The following is a 21,043-nucleotide window of genomic DNA, read 5'->3' as shown; positions in this document are numbered from 1 at the left end:
ACTGCTGAGAACGCGTTAAAACAAATAGTGGCTAACAGTTGGCTACTAAGCACACGCACACTAGTAAAGTAGCATGACGTTTGGCGCGTCAAACGTACACAAAGGTAAAAAAGTTGGCTTTTTGTTTCAGTTATAGTGTAGTCAGACACTTTATTTGGATATGCATATAAATAATCTTAGTCTAAACTGTAGGTATAAAAATTTGAAGTAATTGACAGTGGACGCATCAAGACGTAAATCTTCCATGGTCATACTGGAAAGGCCTGGCTGAGGTTCTGCTGTCTGTGTGTATTATCCCAATTGTCATAGCGATTGATTCAATAGAAGATGAGGTGTGAGTGCAATCTAGTGTCAAGGCGCAACAAATCAGATGTCATTAAAAACCTCCAATAAAATATACATATATTTTTATAATAATCGCTTCAACTGTTTCGAAGTCTATTCATTCGAAACAGTTAAACAACATATTTTTTTTATATATATAGATATATTTGAATGGAGTCGGTGCTAACATTTTATTTAAAAAATAACAATCCTAAATATTCGTAACACTTTCGTTAAATGGTCAATAAATTGCGAATCTATTTCACAGAGATCGTAAATAGAATCGATTTTTAATGGTCAATTTAGCATTTATGAAGTCAGTTTTTGGAACACTTTGGAACTTTTTCAATAAAAATCGTACGGGCGTATAGAAATGTTGCCAAATTAAAAAATAATTAATAGTTTTACTAACGGCTAAGGTTATGTTTAAAGATGTTTTTATTGCAATAAATGTAAATGGCAATAATGGTAAAATAATCAAATAATATATTGAGGGCCAAGACTATTAGGAATTATATTTGCAAGAAGAGAATTATAATTTACAATATACGATTAAAGAAAGACTAAGAGAATAAAGGAGAATTTAATGATGATGATGAAATTTAATTAAATGATTCTTTAAGCTTATGTGATAAGGTATGTAGTATTTGACATTATGATATGACCAGGGGTTTTTTTTATTTCAATCTTTCTTGTTTTAATATTATTATGTATGCCAATATAAGATTATACTTTTGATAAAAAGTAAAAAATAGTAGTCGATTTTTATGCGAAAGTGCGATTCTATAAGAATTCACTTCGCATCTCTCTCGTGAAATCTTGACAACCGGCTAACGGTGTTACGCAATTTTTATAAGTGTATCCTATAAATTTTGTAAAATAATTAATATAAAACATGTCGACATATCGAACACATTCTGACATTTCACACTCGTGTTCTGCGGTGAGTTTCGAATTTCTTCTTACGGAGTACCTCTACAGTATGAATATTATTTTCATTCTATTTAATTACCATATATTATAACGATTCATAAGTGCTTGTAACAAAGTACTTAAATAAAAATGGCATTTTGATAAATGACAGTAAATAAGTTTAAAAAAAAAAGTAAATCGTCACCTACTTAACCAATGACTAAGAAAATATAAGGCTATTGTTTATTTCCCTTCCATTTATTGGACGCGACACAAAGACCGGAAGAATTTGCGACACCAATATTTTTTATTTGACCCGAGCCAAAACGTGTTGAATATTTTGTTGATGTAGGGTAAAGAAAAAACTTATAACACGAATTCGACAACAGTAACGTACATTATATTAAGTAGGCGATGTTTATTTGCAAATGAAAACAATTAAAAATAAATATTGGAAGTTTTTTTTTTCATTTATGGCAACCTTAGTCACTATGCCACTTATTTTGCCACGTGATTTCCTTTTATTCGTGAAATAATCAAAAACTCTTATAATATTTATTAATAAAGACATTCTCAAAATTTGAATTTAGAATGAAACCATGTAAACTAAAAATGAGGTTACATTCAAAGCATAATATTAAACTGCCATCTCATCAGACTTAAATTTAAATAAACTATTGCAATAATTTGCTTTATCATTTCCAAATAATTAATTTTAAATACTTACATGTACAAAGGGAGTCCACAAATCATAAATTTGATATAATTAAATATTTCACTATTTTTGTATAAACAAATATGTCTCTTGTGCCTTTGTATTACACTGGCTCACTTACCTTTCCAATCGGAACCTTAAAATACTGAGCATTGCTTTTGACTGTATAATATGTCACGGTAGTTACCTACACTGTCCGCCTTGCACGGAGCAATACCACCCAGTGAAATGTGTTTAGAAGCATTACTTCATAAATTGGTATATTTTTTATGTAAAACATAATGTTGTTTTATAATGATTCTCAGTTAACATGGCTTATAATAATAATTTGAACCGTCAACTAAAACTAATAACGATATCAAATTAACCATTCTGTATGCTTAGGGTGACCATTTACAAAAATAACGTATCTATTCACGTAAAACGGTATAGTGCAATAATGTAACGGTTGAATATTTTGTTATGTTAAGGAAAAACTGACACATCTATCGCTGATTTCGTAAAACTGTGTGATTAAAAAAATATGGAATTATGTGCCTTACCGTGGCTGATACTGAAAAATGTACAAGTTTTAAAAAATATATGGCTCATTATAAATTATGTAATCTATATAAAATTTAACTTAGTGATAATTACTATGGAGTCAGGACTATCCGACTGATTCCATATATATATGGTCACCCTAGATATATGATAGCATAATTGATTACACTAGAGACCGGCGTGTAATAATATTGTATAACAAGTGACATCATAGTTAGAAAGTTCACGCCGACATCGTTTTCGATACAGCATTAGATATGTTTAAAAAGTTTGGAGCTGTTTTGATCTCGTTTTCTTTAAGTTTATCGAAAATCGAGTTCTCAGCGGATATCCACGAAGCTCAAGATACAAACGTATACATATTTTTCAGCGATTTTAAAGCGCTAATCGCTTGTTTTCAAATAATTTATATTTAAAATTATAAGTTATATGCTGTTTTTAATGCACCTATTCTTTTTTAATTTACTGTACTGTTAAATTTTTGTAATATTTATTACAATGACATGATAAATTTTGTATTTATTTTTAATATTTTTAAAGTTGATTTAATGTTATTATTGGAATGTTTCTTGTTCTTATTTTTTTTAATATTTAGCTTAAACTTTGAGAACTTGTGTTTATTTGCGTGTTATCGTCAAACTCGAACAGCAATGACCATATTGATACTTTCTTTTATTTTTCTTTGTTCTTTTAAAACGGTTGCGAGTTATGAAGTATTGCGATAAATGATTAACGATTACGGAGTACGTAGTGGCTCTGTTATGATAGCATTTATTTCATTTTATTCAATTCAATTCTTAGTTTAATGGCTTTTAGTTGTGCCGACAGGGCACATATTATTTCGCCAATGTCACGTAGGATGGAGAAGACACGAAAGATATTCATTTTATTAACATATAAAACCTCTTTGTGACGTTGACATTTGTCTGCCATTTATAAAAACGTTCCATCTTTAAAAATATAATTATAATTCTTATGCACCACAGACATTGTGATTTAGTGTAACAATATGTGTCTCAACCAGACGTTCACCGTTGAGTTTGAAATTATATTTTTATAAACATGCAAGTGTGCGTAATGTAGGTACGTTTGTGTGGCAGTTTCTATTGTTTGAAAGTTTACAATGGGTTAACAGTGAAATGATATGAGGCTTGAGAAATAGAAAAAGAAACCTATGTATGTATAATGCAAATTTTGTCGTTAGGTAATAAATATTGGTAATTTTTTTTTTTTTTTCGTATATAAAGAAAACCGTTATTATTCCCAATAAATTGATAATTTAATTTGAATGGGGATTTTATACTTCAATCGAATTGAAGTTACCTGTTGCTCGCAATCGCTGGTTTAAATGAATGCGTTCTAACAATAGAGCAATTTCAATTGGAAGCACTTCTTCCTTTCGACTGAAGATTTAGAAATCAAACTTTTTATGCAACGGTAAATTCTCCTGTTAAATGAACAATATTTGTTTAAGACGATGTATATTCATGTAAAATGATTTTATTATAGATACGGATAATTTTTTTGTTAAAGACGAACTACTGAGACATTCTGAACTGATGGTATCTTTAAATATTAATACAATTCTGCATAATGACGATTGAAAACTTCTTGTAAAAGCCTATTTGAATGATTAAACATAGATAAGGAACATCTATCTATCTATGTATATATTACAGATGCGCCTAGCATTGATAACTGCTCACAGTGTAGTTGATTTACAATAGTAGTGATTTACAATAGTACTTACTAACATTATACATGCGAAAGTTTGGATGGATGTTTGTTTCTCAAATACGTCAGAACGATGGTCTAATTAAATACTCTCACCGGTTTGGAGAAATACCCTGACCTGAGAAGAACCGGCGAAACAAACTCAGAGGGGTTTTTTTTTGTCAATTTTATTATTAAAAAATATTCAATATGAAAAGAAATAGCCAGGATGCAATCGTTCCGTTCCCAAGGTGTGCTATCAACCATAAACTCACTAATTGTATAATATTTCGCACACAATAACCATTCGCACACAAGCGTTTTTAACAATATTTTTTTAAACAAGTAATAAATGTTTTTCTTGTATGGAAATCAACAAATACTGACATCACGTTTTTCTTTTATGTCACAATCTTGTACTTAATAATATTTGAGTTAATATAAATGTGTTTTTATGGGTCCTGTACCTAAATGGTAAAACAGAACCCTATTATTAAGATTCCGCTGTCCGTCCGTCTGTCGCTAAGCTGTATCGCAAAAACCGTGTAGTTAGACAGTTGAAATTTTCACAGATGATATATTTCTGTTCTGTTCTGACAGATGCTCATTTTTGCTCGATACAACAGGTAGACGCTTGAATTAATCACAGAATGTTTAGTTATACATTTACTTTAAAAATAAAGATTTAATCAAACTAATATTTCAGGGGGCATCCCATACAATAGACATAATTTTTTTTTGGCATTTTTATAGAAAATGGTAAGGAACCCTTCGTGCGCGAGTCCGACTCGCACTTGGCCGGTTTTTTATATATAATGCACATAACGATTTTATTTGTTGATGTATCTTTTCAAATACAGAAATATACTTGAAAACTAACCCATTCTCCACGTACGATCGTGTTATCGAGGCTCTTATCGCAAACGTTCACATGTGAAACTGTTACTATCTGTTGTGTCTAGATAAATTTCAATGACCAAGGCTACGTTACTTACCAGATAGTAAATTATTCTATCTAATAGAAACATTAGAAATTATTACCCTATGTGTCATTTTTTTTTTATCTCTGGCTTACAGCCTGTGAATATCCCACTGCTGGGCTAAAGTGTCATCCTTCTCGAGGAGATATTTTTTTAGCTATTTCTACCATGTTACTAAAATGCGGGTGAGTGGATTCACATGTGGCAGATTTTCATAATCACATGAAATACTTTAATAAAATTTAATAAATTTTGCATGTAATTCCATAAATCCTGTGATTTGATAATTTATATCATATCTATATTTGTAGTGTTATTATAAAGAGGTAATATTTATTTGTTTGTATGTAGGAGGTAATCTCAGGAACTAATGAAATAATTAAAAAAAAAAAAATCACTGTTTGTATTCTACAGTCAGTTGTATAGATTATAAATGATTTATTATAACATTTTCATCATTATATTACACCCGTGCGAAGTAATGGCGGGTTTCTAGTTACGATTAAATTTTATCTAGTAATTGAATTGTATGGATCGTATTGTCAGTTACGAACGCTTTTAAATTAGTTATTAATAATTAATATTGTACTTGTCCTCTTCCAAATATGGCCAACGGCGACAATAGACGTCTGTCTATAAGTCGCAAAGTTTTTCTTATACAATGTTCTCGTTCATTCTTTATTTGTATGGCGGAATGGATTAATTAATGTGTTAGAACGTCAAGAGTTTCATATTTATGTATTATTGTGAAATTACTTTATTGTATGTAAAGTCAAAGGTTTTTCTTCTCAGTAATAGTGATTGTCTCTTGGAGTTAGGATTTTAATCGCATTAATTACTAGTTGGAATAAGAAAGATATGGTCTCTCTTGGAATTCAAGCTTGCTTCATACGAAGTTTGATCAAATTCGGTTTAGTTGTTTGTTAGTGAAAGAGCAACAGACAGACAGGCAGATAGAGCTACTTTCGCATTTATAATATTATCAATTAAATCGAAAATTTGATAATTACATTACATTAGCAGCATGTAAATTTCCCACTGCTGGGCCAAGGCCTCCTCTCCCTTTGAGGAGAAGGTTTGGATCATATTCCACCACGCTGCTACAATGTGGGTTGGTGGAATACACATGTTTCCTCACGATGTTTTCCTTCACCGCCGAGCACGAGACGAATTACAAAATTAAGCACATGAAAATTCAGTGGTGCCTGCCTGGGTTTGAAAATGTGATAAGATCATATAAAATATATAGTCGTGTTTTTTTTTACTTCTAAAAGGAAGGGATTCGTGCAAGTGGGCTTCATAATAGTAAGTACCAATTGGTCACCCATATCACACATGAATATGGTCATTGTAAGAGCATTCCAAGCCTGTGGTACCTTTAATTAAACCTGTAACATGACGATTCACAAGTTCCTATAAAAACCTTTTTGAATATTTTGATTATGGAATATTTTTGTTCCATACCGTTAATCCGCCGTAACCATGGAAACCAATATGTTACGTCCCTTGGTTTATTTATGATGAATGTCGGTACTGGTTGGTCAGCCATTCCGATACGCCTATTGTACTGAATTAAAAAAAAATCACATCGACAATTCGTTCATAGTCCGTAAATGGAAGGATTATATTTGTGCTTATCAGTGAACCATATTAAAATAAAAAAAAGCACGAAGCTATAGCGCTGAGTAGACGATATCCATTAATCAATCTAATTGAGGCCCTTAACCCTTCAATAATCTGATTAATCATGATTCATCTTGGCTTTTTAAAAGCGTCTTTTATCTTGACCGCCAGTTATTATGTAATACTCCGCGCTCGAGGGACAATGCGAGTTGAAAATTATAAAACAATTATGATTCAATTTATAATCGACTTTAATATTATACATTTAGTCCTAGTTGGACCCTACGCGTGGGTCCAACACGAACTAATCCATTAGCTAGTGCTGCCCTCTGGCCGGCCACCTGCTGTGATTTTAATTGGCAATTGGCCCTCTCTATTTGTAAAGCTCACAGCCTTGGAGGGCTTCACGCTGGGTGGCCACCCCACGAATAATTTTTTATTTTATTTCTTATCGAATAATTATCCACGGACGAGATACGCTCCCCTGTTTCGGTCATCTAAAGATACGGTTATTATTACTAAATGTTTATTGTCTGTGATGTGTGTCTGATGATAGGTCCAAGCTGTAATTATTATTCCATAGTTGCGTAATGTTGTTTTCTTTCGTTAGTAGATATTATGTGTTTACAGCTGGCTTACGTAAGGCTTAATTACATTAAATATAGATTATTCCAATCGAAGGGATATAGATACACAAACCTTAGATTTACAGAGTCCATGCGATTTGTTAACAGCTCAACTAAGAGTTTTTGATTAATATATGGTTATTTCTAATACAATATTATTTTACTAGTAGTAAGTAGTAATTGAGCCGAGATGGCCCAGTGGTTAGGACGCGTGCATCTTAACCGATGATTTCGGGTTCAAACCCAGGAAGGCACCACTGAATCTGCTTAATTTATGGTTATAATTTATCTCGTGCTCGGCGGTGAAGGAAAACATCGCGAGGAAACCTGCATGTGTCTAATTTCAACGAAATTCTGCCACATGTGTTTTCCACCAACCCGTATTGGAGCAGCGTGGTGGTCTCTCTCCCTCCCTCAAAGGGAGAGGAGGCCATAGTCCATACACTTTAATTTTACTTCCAAAGTTCCGGATAATACCTTCGTTGACGTTCATACCGCCATTATTTTGCAGATCAATAATGAATATCACAGATCATTCAAGCTCTCCATCAAAGATGTGATATCTTCAGTCAATTCGGCGTCAAATATTCTTTGACGACAATTTTTTTTGTCTTTTGTCGTCTTGTGGTTGGAATTGACTATAATATACTAGTACTACCTGATGGTAAGTGGTCACCATCGCCAATAAAAATTGATGTTGTAAGAAATATATACCAACGTTAGGAACTGAGATGGTATGTCCCTTGAGCCTATAGGGCTCGCTCACCTTTCAAACCGGAACACAACAATAATAAGTCTTGATGCTTAGCGGTAGCATATCTGATGAATGAGTGGTACCACTTAGAGGGCTTGCGCAAAGCCCTACCACCAAGTACCAAGCCCTAAAACAGGCTACACACACGGTATTAGAGAAGTTGGTTTGAGTTTATGAATCTGTTTTCCAAAGTTAGTTAAAACTTTGCAAGTTGATTTCAATTGGAATTAGTCGTGTGTGAAGATAGCTTCGGAAACTCAGTTAAACTTTGTTCCCGTATGCTCTGTAATGATCCAGAAGGGAAACATAGGATTGTATTGTTTTCATAACATTCCTCGTAGGAGCCAGTGACTTCCCAATCAAAGCTAGCATTTGTTCGACTTATGATGTCAAAAATTATTTTTATGTAATCAAAATGCATTTCAAAAATGCACGTATAATATATTTTTAAGGCATTTTCAATATCGAAATATATCGATGCGATTTATCTTACACAAATAAAATCTAGGCAATTTAAGATGGTGGTTATAAAAGCGTGCTTTAATTTCGCAACGCAGAATTGCCGATGTCCTGAGGCTAAACACGTTTATTCTTTACATAAATCGCAATCTACTCGTGTACAATTTAATAAACAAACGATTTACAACTCGCTTTGCTAACTGAAATGTGATTATTGGGTGCATTGGGATGATAGCTGGAAGTCTTTCCACGACTTTGTTATATATTAAACTCTTGTTACTTAAGCGTTGGTTAACGTGCGATTAAAAAAGATAAATTGTAATATAACAATTTAGTATATTAGTTAACTGGACTTTGATCTTACTTATTACGTCTAATAGTACTTGCATTTTTTTTTATTTATAAGCGGATATTGTGATTATTAATATGTGTATTTGTCTATTCATTTAACTCATAAAGAGTTCATCATGTATTCAATTAAGAATTAAGTTGTACGCAAAACTATGAGCAGCTTACAAAGGGCTGCGTGATCACTTACTAGCGATTCCTTGCAGCGAATCCTTTGGTATCCTTTCCTATTTTATTATGAAGCGGTTGGATAACAGCTAGTAATGTAAAAGATTCTATATCTTTAAGAATGTTTCATAAAATTACTGTCTGAAGCAATCCCGTTTATTTTGATAATTGTAAATTTAATTTACAATTATCAAAATAAACGTTCAAAATAAATTGACGATGCCTAAGCTTATATATCAGTCGAGTTTCTTAGAAGTTAAACGTTTCTCTGTCAAGAATTGCTTAGTAACAACACTTACTTAGATAAATGGCAGTATTACAAATTCGTATGTCGTATAACACGTACATACATCCATACATATATAAATAGTATTCTGAGAAAATAATATTTAAATAAAATTCGAGCCCATAAAAAGTTCGCCCCGATTTTGTTTATCCTTAGGCTATACTTTCATCAAATTTAAATAGGATCGACGGTGAGGTAACCTAACCTAGTGTTTCAAATCCATTCATAAATGTCGGAGGTCTTAGGTAACTAACATACAACCGAATTGAGATCCTCCTTCTCATTTTGAAGTCTGTTAAAATGTTATTATTCGGTGAACATTTAAACAAATTACAATAGTAAATTTCGGTTGAATCAGTTGTGTAGAACTGGCCCTAAATTCCGTTGTAAGATTTGACTCACACATAATAACATTTGAAATTAAATAAAAGTATAAATATTACAGTGATAATAACTCAAGAGGAAACAAAAACACACATTACAAATATCTATTGATGTTTAATATGTATATTTAAAAGAATAGCTCAAGGTCGTATTTGTAGGCATTTTTCACCGCGCTGAGCAACTCGGACGCCGCAACGCTATTAAAATTTCATAAGTAGTACTTGACAACCTACTTACATTTATTTAACTAAATAATACGATGCTTTTTAAGACCACCCTAGGCTGCTAATTGACTGTCGAGCAAAGCAGTGTATTTTTCATATTTGACAAGCAATTTTGACCGTTTATAACGACGCTTGAATGATTTTTAAATAATGACGGTTTCTAGGAATTACTAATATGTGGTAGATTAGGGAAGAGGGCACGCATGGCAAGAACTTAGGGGATTCCGGATTACATTTCAAAATGACGATCTGTATTAGAAATGAAGAGATTTTGGACAAACTGGCCAAATACCATCCAGACCGGCTGAAAAATCCAGAATCACTACTCAACTAAGAAAAACCCGAAATCAATATAGAAGTCGTCGTCGTAGAATCGTTAAGTAGTTAAGATAGATTGCATCACAATAAAATGCAGGCACATTTAAATAATATAACTATGTTCAATAATGAGATATAACAACGGCACGGACAGCATATCTGTGCAGAAAGAATAATATTTAAAACAATCCATACCAAGAAATTGACACTGACAAACAAACTACCTACGCGGACAAACCTTGTTATATTTTTATATGCAAGATTGTGGCGTCTGGCAATCTAAGATATGAAACTAATTTGTAAACAAAATAATGAGACCTTTTTTTGTAAAACACTACTAAACTAATATACTACTACTAATAAAATACATAAAACTTATAGCAAAAGGTGCAGGAGAATGTTTTTATGTTTGTTATAATTATATAAGTAGAAACTCTGTTTTACTCGTTTTACACACTATTGAAATGACAAGCGTAAATTTCATATTATTCTAAGTAAATAAATGCTTGACTGGTATGCCACGCAATGCCAGTCAAGGGAAATCTTTAGAAATGGTCAATAATGGTGAAAACGCTTGAAAAGTATCCTGTTATGTTGTCAAATTATTGAGAGACTAGTTTCAGTGACCGATTTCCATCACGCTGTCAGTTTTGAAAGAAGTTATTTGTGCCGGAAGTGGTCTAGTTGACATGTGTGTACAAAAACACAGGGTACTTTCTATCTCCACACTTTCGGAACAGCAAATCTGACGCGATCGAAAAGAGTTCAACTGTAGGACGTAGACAGTTATGATACGTGTTTTCTCTAATTTATAATAAATAAAAATAGCGTTTAAATTAAAATTATTTATGACAAAAAAGGTTACTAAAATAATCTTTTCTTTATAAAAAATCTAATCTATTGACTATTAAAGTTTCAGATACTTCCGAAGCAAGAGAGTGTGTCAATACGAATTTTTTACTGAAAAACTTAATGTATATTTTACGCGATCATAGGATTCCAAGCCAAGACCTCCAGATTCGTTATGATAGTTACTTTGCCAAGATAGCTGTTACGTACTGACCGATAGGAGTGACAGAATAATAAACAAACAATCTTGAAAACAAGTTGAGTCATTCCATAAAATGTCATAACTCATGATAACTATTATTTATTTATGCTGTAATGTATAGGCATTAAGTGTTGTGTAAACAAAATTATATTTCTACCAAGTAGCGTATGTCACGGCATAACATTAGAGGCCTTCAGATTTATTGATAGATTTAGTAAACAAGCTAAAAAGCAAAGTTCAAGGCGGGACACGGTTCGTTATCAAGTTTGTCTCTCACCTAGTATTACGTCAGAAAACAGAATTCACTTCGGTTAGTGTAGGCGGAGGATTGACTATAGATTAAGAGAATGTCTTAAACGCGCAACGATATTCTATAAGAAACGGATACTAAACGCCCGACTCAATTATACAGTGTAGTAAAAACTATTTTAAACGTTACAGGTATCGATGTCTCACCATGAATTTTAAGTCGAGTTTAAAGTTTGTTCTCACGTAATATTAACATTGATCGAATTACTGTGAAAGGTTACAAATTTGAAGGCGTGACAAAAATATTGCAAAACTATTTTCAATAAATATACACATAAATATATCTTTATATGTTTCAAATAGTCTAGTGAAAAGAACTCGTAGTTATTATGAATAAAAATGTTATAATTTCTACTTCGATGTAGAAAAAATTCATTAGTTTTCTATGTTGTCTCGGGTCTCGGTGTTTGTGGTACCGTCGGTACATCTGATTTTCCATAACACAAGTGCTTTAGCTACTTACATTGGTATCAGAGTAATGTATGTGATGTTGTCCAATATTTATTTCATATTCTACACTTGTAGGAATTTCATTGGATGGAATTTAAAAAATAAATAAATATCGAATTAGATAATCTATAACCCACAAACTACTCTGTAACAAAAAAAAATGTATATATATATATATATATATATATATATATATATATAAAAAGGCGCTAGCTTTAGGTACACGTTGTTGCTACCTCAGATTAAAAACTGTAATAGATCGTGGGCACGGAATGACGTGATAAATTTCGATTTTCCTCTGATCCGTAACTAATTTGGCTAAACTAAATATTTAAAAAAAGGAAGTTCTATTTACAATTCCCACACTTCGGTTTTTAAAGATAATTAATTTAATTCGTTATAATGATATAACGGTGGTAGGGCTTTGTGCAAGTCCTTCTGGGTAGGTACCACCCGCTCATCAGATATTCTACCGCCAAACAGTAGTACTCAGTATTGTTGTGTTCCGGTTTGAAGGGTGAGTGAGCCAACAAGGGACTTAACATCTTAGTTCCCAAGGTTGGTGGCGCATTGGTGATGTAAGGAATGGTTAATATTTCTTACAACGCCATTGTCTATGGGCGGTGGTGACCACTTACCATCAGGTGGCCCATTTGCTCGTACGTCTACTGATATCATAAAAAAAAAATTAGATATAATATTCTTAAAAAAAATTAGTTAAACTTATCGCCATGTGTATCTAACTGTCATTGGAGCAGCCTGGTGAAATAATCTTCAATTCGTTAGAAAAGAAGAGAAGGCAGCAGTTGCACATATATAGGGCTCCAATTCCAGTATCGAATCGAATCGAAATGATATGGTTGCCGTTCAGATGTTTTCCTATTCTAACACAACGACCCAGTTTCATATTTGACAGCCAATTTACGCAATATCGAGAGCTGGATTCATTGATAATATACTTTATTTTACTTCCCAAAAATATAAAATACAGAAATCTTAGAACTAAACACAAAAAAAAAAAAACTTAAAATAAAAACAAAAATATAAAAGATTCATCTATGATATTCACTATGGATTTGCGAAAAAATGGCGCTTCGAACGTCTACGAAACTGTTATCGGAATTTTGGAAGTAAAATTAAAGTGGAAATAAGTAGTTAAGTGTAATAATGTTGTATTATAAGTAAATATATATTAATCATAAACTCTTAATAGTGCACAATATAGCGGAGTTATTAGCAAATTTCCTATTTCCATTGGAATATAAATTATAAATAGGTAGAATTGGTCCTCACTTACGATTAAACTGAGATTTGTTTTTGTAAGGAATAGTTCTAATTTTTTATCTGTAACCTGTATCGTTGTCTATATCTATGAATTATTTTAGACAATTATTATTTTTATATCGATTTAATAAAACGGCCACTAATCATTATCATAGCTTGAGTGAATGCAGACTCGAGGCCTATTTCACACGGACGCGCTTCAAGGACAAACTAGTTTTAATAATAATAAGCGCTGATCCATAGACAATTTAACTTATATTTTATGTTAATTTGACAACTTAAAGATTATATTATATACTAGCGACCCGCCCCGGCTTCGCATTGTTGCAATTTTATATAATTTTGAATTTGAATGAATTAATGAATGACGTGAATATGACCAAAGGAAATAGGGATTAATTTATATATATAGACAAAAGTATTCTATAACTGTTATTCCAAAAATAAAATTTTAATTTAATCTTATAATTATGTTTTGTTTTTTTTTTCCCCCTTGTGCCTGTAGTTACACTGGCTTACTTACCTTTCAAACCGGAACACAACAATACAAAGTATTGCTGTTTGGCGGTAGAATTTATATTGAGTGGATGGTGCCTACCCAGACGGGCAACGCCACACAAAGCCTTACCACCAAATAAACGTACATAGGTCCGAGGTTCCTTTGAATTTACTCTCTCACCTCCACGAGCCCAAGTCTCAAATGTTATTAGGTGCCAATAAATACAATAAATTGGATGGATCATGTACGCGAACGAGCAAAAGTAAAACAAAGAAACACACAACGAAATTGTGGTGAAATCGTTCCATTTGTATGCAAATGTGTTGAGGCAACCATTATAATTGCAACTCTTCATGCCATTCTTAACAGAGTAATAACCATAATAAGAAATAATGAGCGAAAGAGGTAAAAAATTAATTAAGACACCTTAACTTACGTTTGTCGCTTTAATTAGAATTATGAACGCAAAATAATTCCATGAACTTTCTCGATGATCATTTTTAATAAAAAAAGATTTATCGTATCACTTATGTGATAAATTAACTGTCTCAATTCTCAATGAACTGTCCTGTAATATTAAAATAACCGCTTTTTACTAAATGCATATGTATATATGTATACAGGGTTATTGGTAATTCAACGTATTTCCGTTAGGAGGTAATAAGGGTGACTATTTGCAATAATTTTAACCCCCATATGCATGATGCAAAAGTGAACCATTTTTGAGTTATCGCGTTTTTTAGATTTTTTCAAAATAAGTCAAAATTAAACTTTAAAAAAAGTATCAATTAAAATCAAATGTTTTTTCTGATTTATTAAAACGATTAAACACTGGATATTTTTCAATATTTAAACAATAATTATCGGTACAAATTTAAGAATTTATACAGGTATATGGTACATATACCAAAATAACATTTTTTACAATTTTTGTTTGTCTGTTTGTTCCGGATAATCTCTGGAACGGCTGAACTGATTTTGACGGAACTTTCACTGGTTGATAGCGATAAGGACTAACTTGGTTTTATTTTAGAATTATATATAAAATAGAAATAAAGTCACGCTGCAATGTCTAAATAACTTAAATTCAAACGCGCACGAAGTCGCGGGCACAGTGGTCATCTATATAATCTTGTATTGAATAATATGCTTTTTTATTAATGCATTTTTAACAAATATTTTTTATAGATGTATCGGTCAAATTAAAAATATCTGCGGAATTTTATCATAGAAACGGATATCTTCCCATAAGAAGGACAAGATACGCATGAATTGTATTGGTTTGCCTACGTATACCTTTACTTACCACAAATGAGTAAGATAATTAAAACAGAACACCATGTATACAATACGTAGTATAACTTCTAAGCAGTAAGTTTAATTTGTCCCCATGTTAAAGACTCTCCTTATTGATTCATTAAACAAACAACTTAATAAAACTCTTATTAAATTAGTTCTATTAGTACTGAGCTTGATTCCTGTAGTCTTAGATGGTCTAGGGAATACAATTTAACATTGACTGAACTGACGTGCCAAGTATCGACTGATAAGGAACCTAGTGATTTCGAGGTCAATCACTAAGAGGTTTTCTCGGTTTTACTGAAATAAATTCAATTGTAGATATGTCATGACATTAGACTTATGTACATTATTGCATTCCGCATAAATATGACTGTTGTTTGTTAACAAGACTAAAGACGGACAAAGGGGCTTTGTCAAAATATATATTTAGAATTTACCTGAAATCTTGATTTGAGACTTACCAGAGTTTTTTTTACTTATATTTAAAAGTGTATTTAAAATGTAAACTTTGAAAATTTAATGACAAAAAGGAAGTTTATTTACAGTTTTTTACACAAGCCCTTTAATTAACACCAATTAGTCTTACTACTATTTAAGTAAATTATATATAAAGAAAAAATTTTTAGCTCTACACACGGAAACGGTTTGAGTACCTATTTATAACAAACTAAATTCCAAGGTTCACTCTATTTCAAGTTTTTCGCGAACAAATCGTAAATTTGTATTCAAACATTGTCGCATATTTGCAAATGTAACATAAATTAGTGCTAATTTAATTGTGTTAAGTAGTCGTTTCTTTTGTTAAATCACTAAAGTTATTTTAAATATATGTCTCTTATTTTGAAACAATACTATAACAAAATATTTTATATATTCTTTGCAAACTTATTATAGTTCACCATAGAGAATTACGCTTATATTATTTTTTATTCCTGAAATGGAAACGGATGGAATGGATCGGAAAACGACCGCAGATTTAGTCATTTAAAAATATATATTTTATATTATTGTTTAGCTAGCTTGTGAAGTAATTCTTTAAGAACACACTAGTCGAAAATCGTCACAGTGTCTTCCGTCGTAAAATGTCGAAAAATTATGTGTGTTATTGACCGCAATCTTTATGTCGGAAATTTAAAACAGTTCGGTCTAACGAGATGAAATTTTGCACCGGAATTCCTTATGGAACGTAGATGAGCACCAAGAAATGACTTTTCAAAATGTATCCCCTTAGGCGGTTAAACAGTGCATACAAATTGTATGAAAATACTTTGATAATACCATTCTGAACTTCCAAGGGATTTTTTTTACCTTTTTCAGACTATAATAAATAATTAATCCTACTCTTTGTTAGTATTAGTTATACATTCAATATTTTATATTGAATATATATATACTTGTTAGCTATACTAATTGTCAAGTTTTTCGTACTGGACTTGGAGTCGAAATATTTGTATGCGTGTTGAAATTATGATAATTTATAAACACAGAACTGGTCACGCGAATATAAATCTTAAACCAACTTATTTATTGCCCTTGACAAGAAATTAGTGGATTACATGAACACTCACATCGACGACACAAGTAATAAAGTATTTAAATGATAAAATAACATCTTCAAACCGCACTTACGGAAGAAATTCTGCCATTCGATACATCGTAACAGTCGTATGACTAATTCATTGCGATATCTAAGATTTAAACATTCTTCGTAATAAGATAGCCGTGTCTTATTAATAAACTCAATGGATTATAAAAAAAATCTAGATCGTTCGATGTAGGTTATGTCTGAGAATTAATATAGCTGTGTAAGAAAAAATTATCGTATGTGACAGTTTTTTTTTATTCGTTTCGTTGTCGAAGGCTTCCGTCTCTTCTTAAAAGTAACGTTGGATCGTTCATCACTCTACTCCACAATGCCGGCGATGGTGAAATTATATTATAATCATAAAGATAAAAATATTCTTATAAATACATTATAATATTATGATACCATACATTTCAGTTCTAAAATATATTAGTATTAATATTTTTAAAACCTAAGATTCATTACGGTAGCTAAACTGACAAGTTTTAACAGGATTTTCTCGCTGATATATTAACAAATTTATATTGAATGCTAAAAAATTGCTTTTATCTACTTTGAAACTGTAGTCTACCGTAATGTAAAAGTTCGACGCCAATAGGATTAGTATTTTTTGCTTGAATTTGTAGAAATCAATTAACTATAATTCCAGTTAATATTTAATAACTTGATAAGATTGTTTAGATCAAGATAATCCATAAAAACTCATAATTAATTTGTAACCTGTGTAGTTGTTGGTTGCCGGTTGCGGTTGAGTTGCTAGCACGGTTCGCTTCCCATCGCTACTCACCAGGAAGTGTACGGTAGTGGGGTAGGTTGTAACGGTATGATGCTAATTATGTTACGCAACTTAGTCAGGATGTTATAAACAGATATCTGGCATCAGAGAAATTTACGATTATATTATTTTTTAAAGAAAGAGAATAATTTCAAAAGGAAAAAAAAATATATAATAAATAATATTTTTGTCTAAAACTGCTTACCGTAATAAATATACGTTGTAAAAATGAGCTCAACCACAATTTTCGCAATATATATTTTTAAATAATTATATTACTTGAAAAATAAAAATATTAAAATATTTATTTATAAAGTATTTACAAACTAAAAAAATATTTTAGAAACAAAAACTTCCGATACCGGGAATCGAACCCGAGCCTCCTGGGTGAGAGCCAGGTATCCTAGCCACTAGACCATATCGGATCTTGACTATCTTACTGAAAATATCGCTTATATAATTTTTATTTTTTTGCATGTCAGTATGTTTTATAGAAATATATTTGTGAAATGTAAACTTTTGTATAGAATCGGCAAGAAACTCAACTACAGCTAAACAGTTTGAACATAATTGTCATACGACTTAACCATTTTGATGGTTGATTATACTTCTGGTAATCAATTAAACGTTAGAGAACACACATATACCTAAAGTAAAAATAATTAAATGAAACACTAAAATAACATAGCTCAGATTTGAACTCACATCCTTCGGGCAAATTCAATGTTTTAAGCACTCGCTCATTTCGGTTCGAGGCATATTTATATGAATATGTTATATTTATAATGATCTGGTTTTACCGATGATCTAAGAGTAGGAACTAAGTAGGTTGGTTAAATTTAACTGCAATCGTTAACTGACCTGGATGATGTGTCTCCGAAATTAACTGACCGTGTGCAGAATATTTAAATATTTTTAGAGTATGTTAATGCGTGAGTGATGTATATTAAGTCTTAAGGGTTCTGTTTAAAATATAATCGTTGTTATAATTTTTATGAATTCGTAACTAGAGTGGTTTTCATATTACAATTAATTTAAATAATATATTTAAGTGTTGTGTAGTTTTGTATGTGTCTTCGCAAAAAACAGAATTTATTAAGTTTTAAAAATGTTATCTCAACTAATATACTTGTCTTAAATTATTAATAATAATGAGAAAAAAAATACGAAAAAAAAAATCAATGCATCGACCGGGAATCGAACCCGGGCCGCCCGCGTGGCAGGCGAGCATTCTACCACTGAACCATCGATGCTCATAGTATAATTGTAAATTTTTCAATACTAATCAGACTTTTGTGTTATCTTAAGATTAATATTATAAATTGTAATACAATTTTTAATTTTATAATGTTTTAATTTGTACGAATTATTGATTTGAAACATATAGAGTGGTAGAGCAATATATTATATATATATTTTGTTTTTTAAACCATTTATGGTTTAATATACACCATAATACAAACCGTTCGTTATTTATATATAACGGATGGTTTAAAATACATTGGCAAAATTTATAAAACAGAATACGCTTTATAAATCTTATAAAGTGTGTAATTACTAATTAGATTATTAGAATGTCTGTCTCTGTTACATAATTGTAATAAAATACTCTTGTGCAAGGATCTTGTCAAATACTAGATCTTAGAAAATCTAGCTCCAGGCCGTAAACAAATAACCTAGGATTACTGCAATTCCAGAACCATTCATGGAGCATGGCGTGACGGTCCCAGGTTCGATGCTCTGATGGTCACGAGACCTCGTTTACAGCAATTGCGAATAATCACGTGTAAGGGTGATTTTATATAGGACGAGAAAGTCGAGTTAGTTGTTAATTTTAATAAAAATTTTATATAGGAGACGGCTGGGCATTCTGTTAACGATATATTTAAGAAAAATTATCATTGTAATTTTTTAAATTAATATTGTATCGAATTGATGATTCAAGTCTACTTGAATAAAGTATATTTTGTATACTTTTTTTTGTGTAGTTATTTATATTGTCGTTTGTATCGATTTGTATAATACTCACTATTTTTCTATTAAAGTGCTATAAATTTTGAGCGGCAATTAAAGCACTTAGACATAAAGCAGGCGGGTTTTTGCGACTTTTATCGACCCGACCGAGCCTTTGAACTTGAGCCCAGCGGCTATTCTAACCTAATTTCGGGTAATATATGACAGTTTAACAAATGTTGAATCTTTATATTATCATAAATGCGAAAGTAGCTCCGTCCGTCTGTTGCTCTTTGACGGCCAAACCAAAGAACGGAATTTGATGAAATTTTGTACAAAGCAAGCTTAAAGTCCAGGCGACCAACACATACAACGCAAGCGAACAAGTAGTCTTATATATTTATATATAGTTATACCTACTATTCTTTTGAATACTGCATTAATAATGATCGCTTAATTTCTCTGTAATTAAATTAATTTAATGGATTACCTCCCTTGGGTATATACTGAAATAGCACGTTTTTACAAGCTGATAGTTGGATGGAATATTAAATTTATTAACAGTAGTATAAGGCCTACACGACCTCGCATGTTTCCACTGCATATTTTATTTAGTGGACAAAACGGCACGCCGTGCTACGTGCTGGAGTTAGGACCATTTTGTATAACGTACTCGTGACGGGTTAAAGGTTTTTTTATTGTGTTAAATATTTATAACAAGAAATGTCCCATCGATCACTTTATTCCGTGTTATAGATGCAGGCGTTTTACCAGTTAAAGTATTACATTTAATAAATATGTCAGTAAAGTTTATGTAACTTTTAATAGGATTATCCGATTTATATATAATAGAAACAATATTGTAGGTATGTTGGAACAATTCCTATAATTAACCAGTTAACATTTGTATTTTTTTAATCGATTCGTCCAACAAACAGACAGACAAAATTAAAACTAATAGGTATTTTTGTTTTACTAATAACTATAGCCAGATTTACTTAACATGCAATTGGTTTGAAATCACACAGATCTTTTAGTAATATTTATGTTTAATTATAGACTAGGAACCCGCCCTGGTTTCGCACGTTTCGGTGCGTTATTAATAAAAACTATATAAATATAATTTATACTATTATAACAATTACCAATAATTTAGTTTTCTAGTGATTTTTTTTTGGAATTGGATCATTAGTTCCAGAATCCAACATAAAAAAAATAAAAAAATTACCTCTTTAAATTATTAGTATAGATGATAAAATAAATGTTCAGATTAACAAACTATTATATTAAATTATAACGAAATAGGTAACCCTGGAATTACACAATAATAGCGAATACTTAAATTAATTTAAAATTATAATGATTTAATTAAGCTCGTATAGAAATCTCTGCAATGTCTTAGTTTTCTTTAAAGTAGTTTCATTATAATAATAGCTCGGCGAAGCTACTCGAAATTTC

General features: G+C 31.4%; 1 protein-coding gene and 2 non-coding genes across 3 annotated transcripts in view; 1 reads left to right on the top strand and 2 right to left on the bottom strand.

Moving 5' to 3' along the window:
• Positions 1–21,043, top strand: part of LOC113404794 (uncharacterized) — a 403,674-nt gene that overhangs the window by 5,025 nt on the left and 377,606 nt on the right. The window lies entirely within an intron of this gene.
• Positions 17,986–18,057, bottom strand: Trnae-cuc (transfer RNA glutamic acid (anticodon CUC)). The gene has a single exon. It is a non-coding gene; the product is annotated as a tRNA-Glu (tRNA).
• On the bottom strand, positions 18,815–18,885 carry Trnag-gcc (transfer RNA glycine (anticodon GCC)). The gene has a single exon. It is a non-coding gene; the product is annotated as a tRNA-Gly (tRNA).

Source organism: Vanessa tameamea, chromosome 8 (assembly GCF_037043105.1).
Source record: "Vanessa tameamea isolate UH-Manoa-2023 chromosome 8, ilVanTame1 primary haplotype, whole genome shotgun sequence".
NCBI classification, from domain to species: Eukaryota; Metazoa; Arthropoda; class Insecta; order Lepidoptera; family Nymphalidae; genus Vanessa; species Vanessa tameamea.
This window is presented reverse-complemented; position numbering and strand designations above follow the sequence as displayed.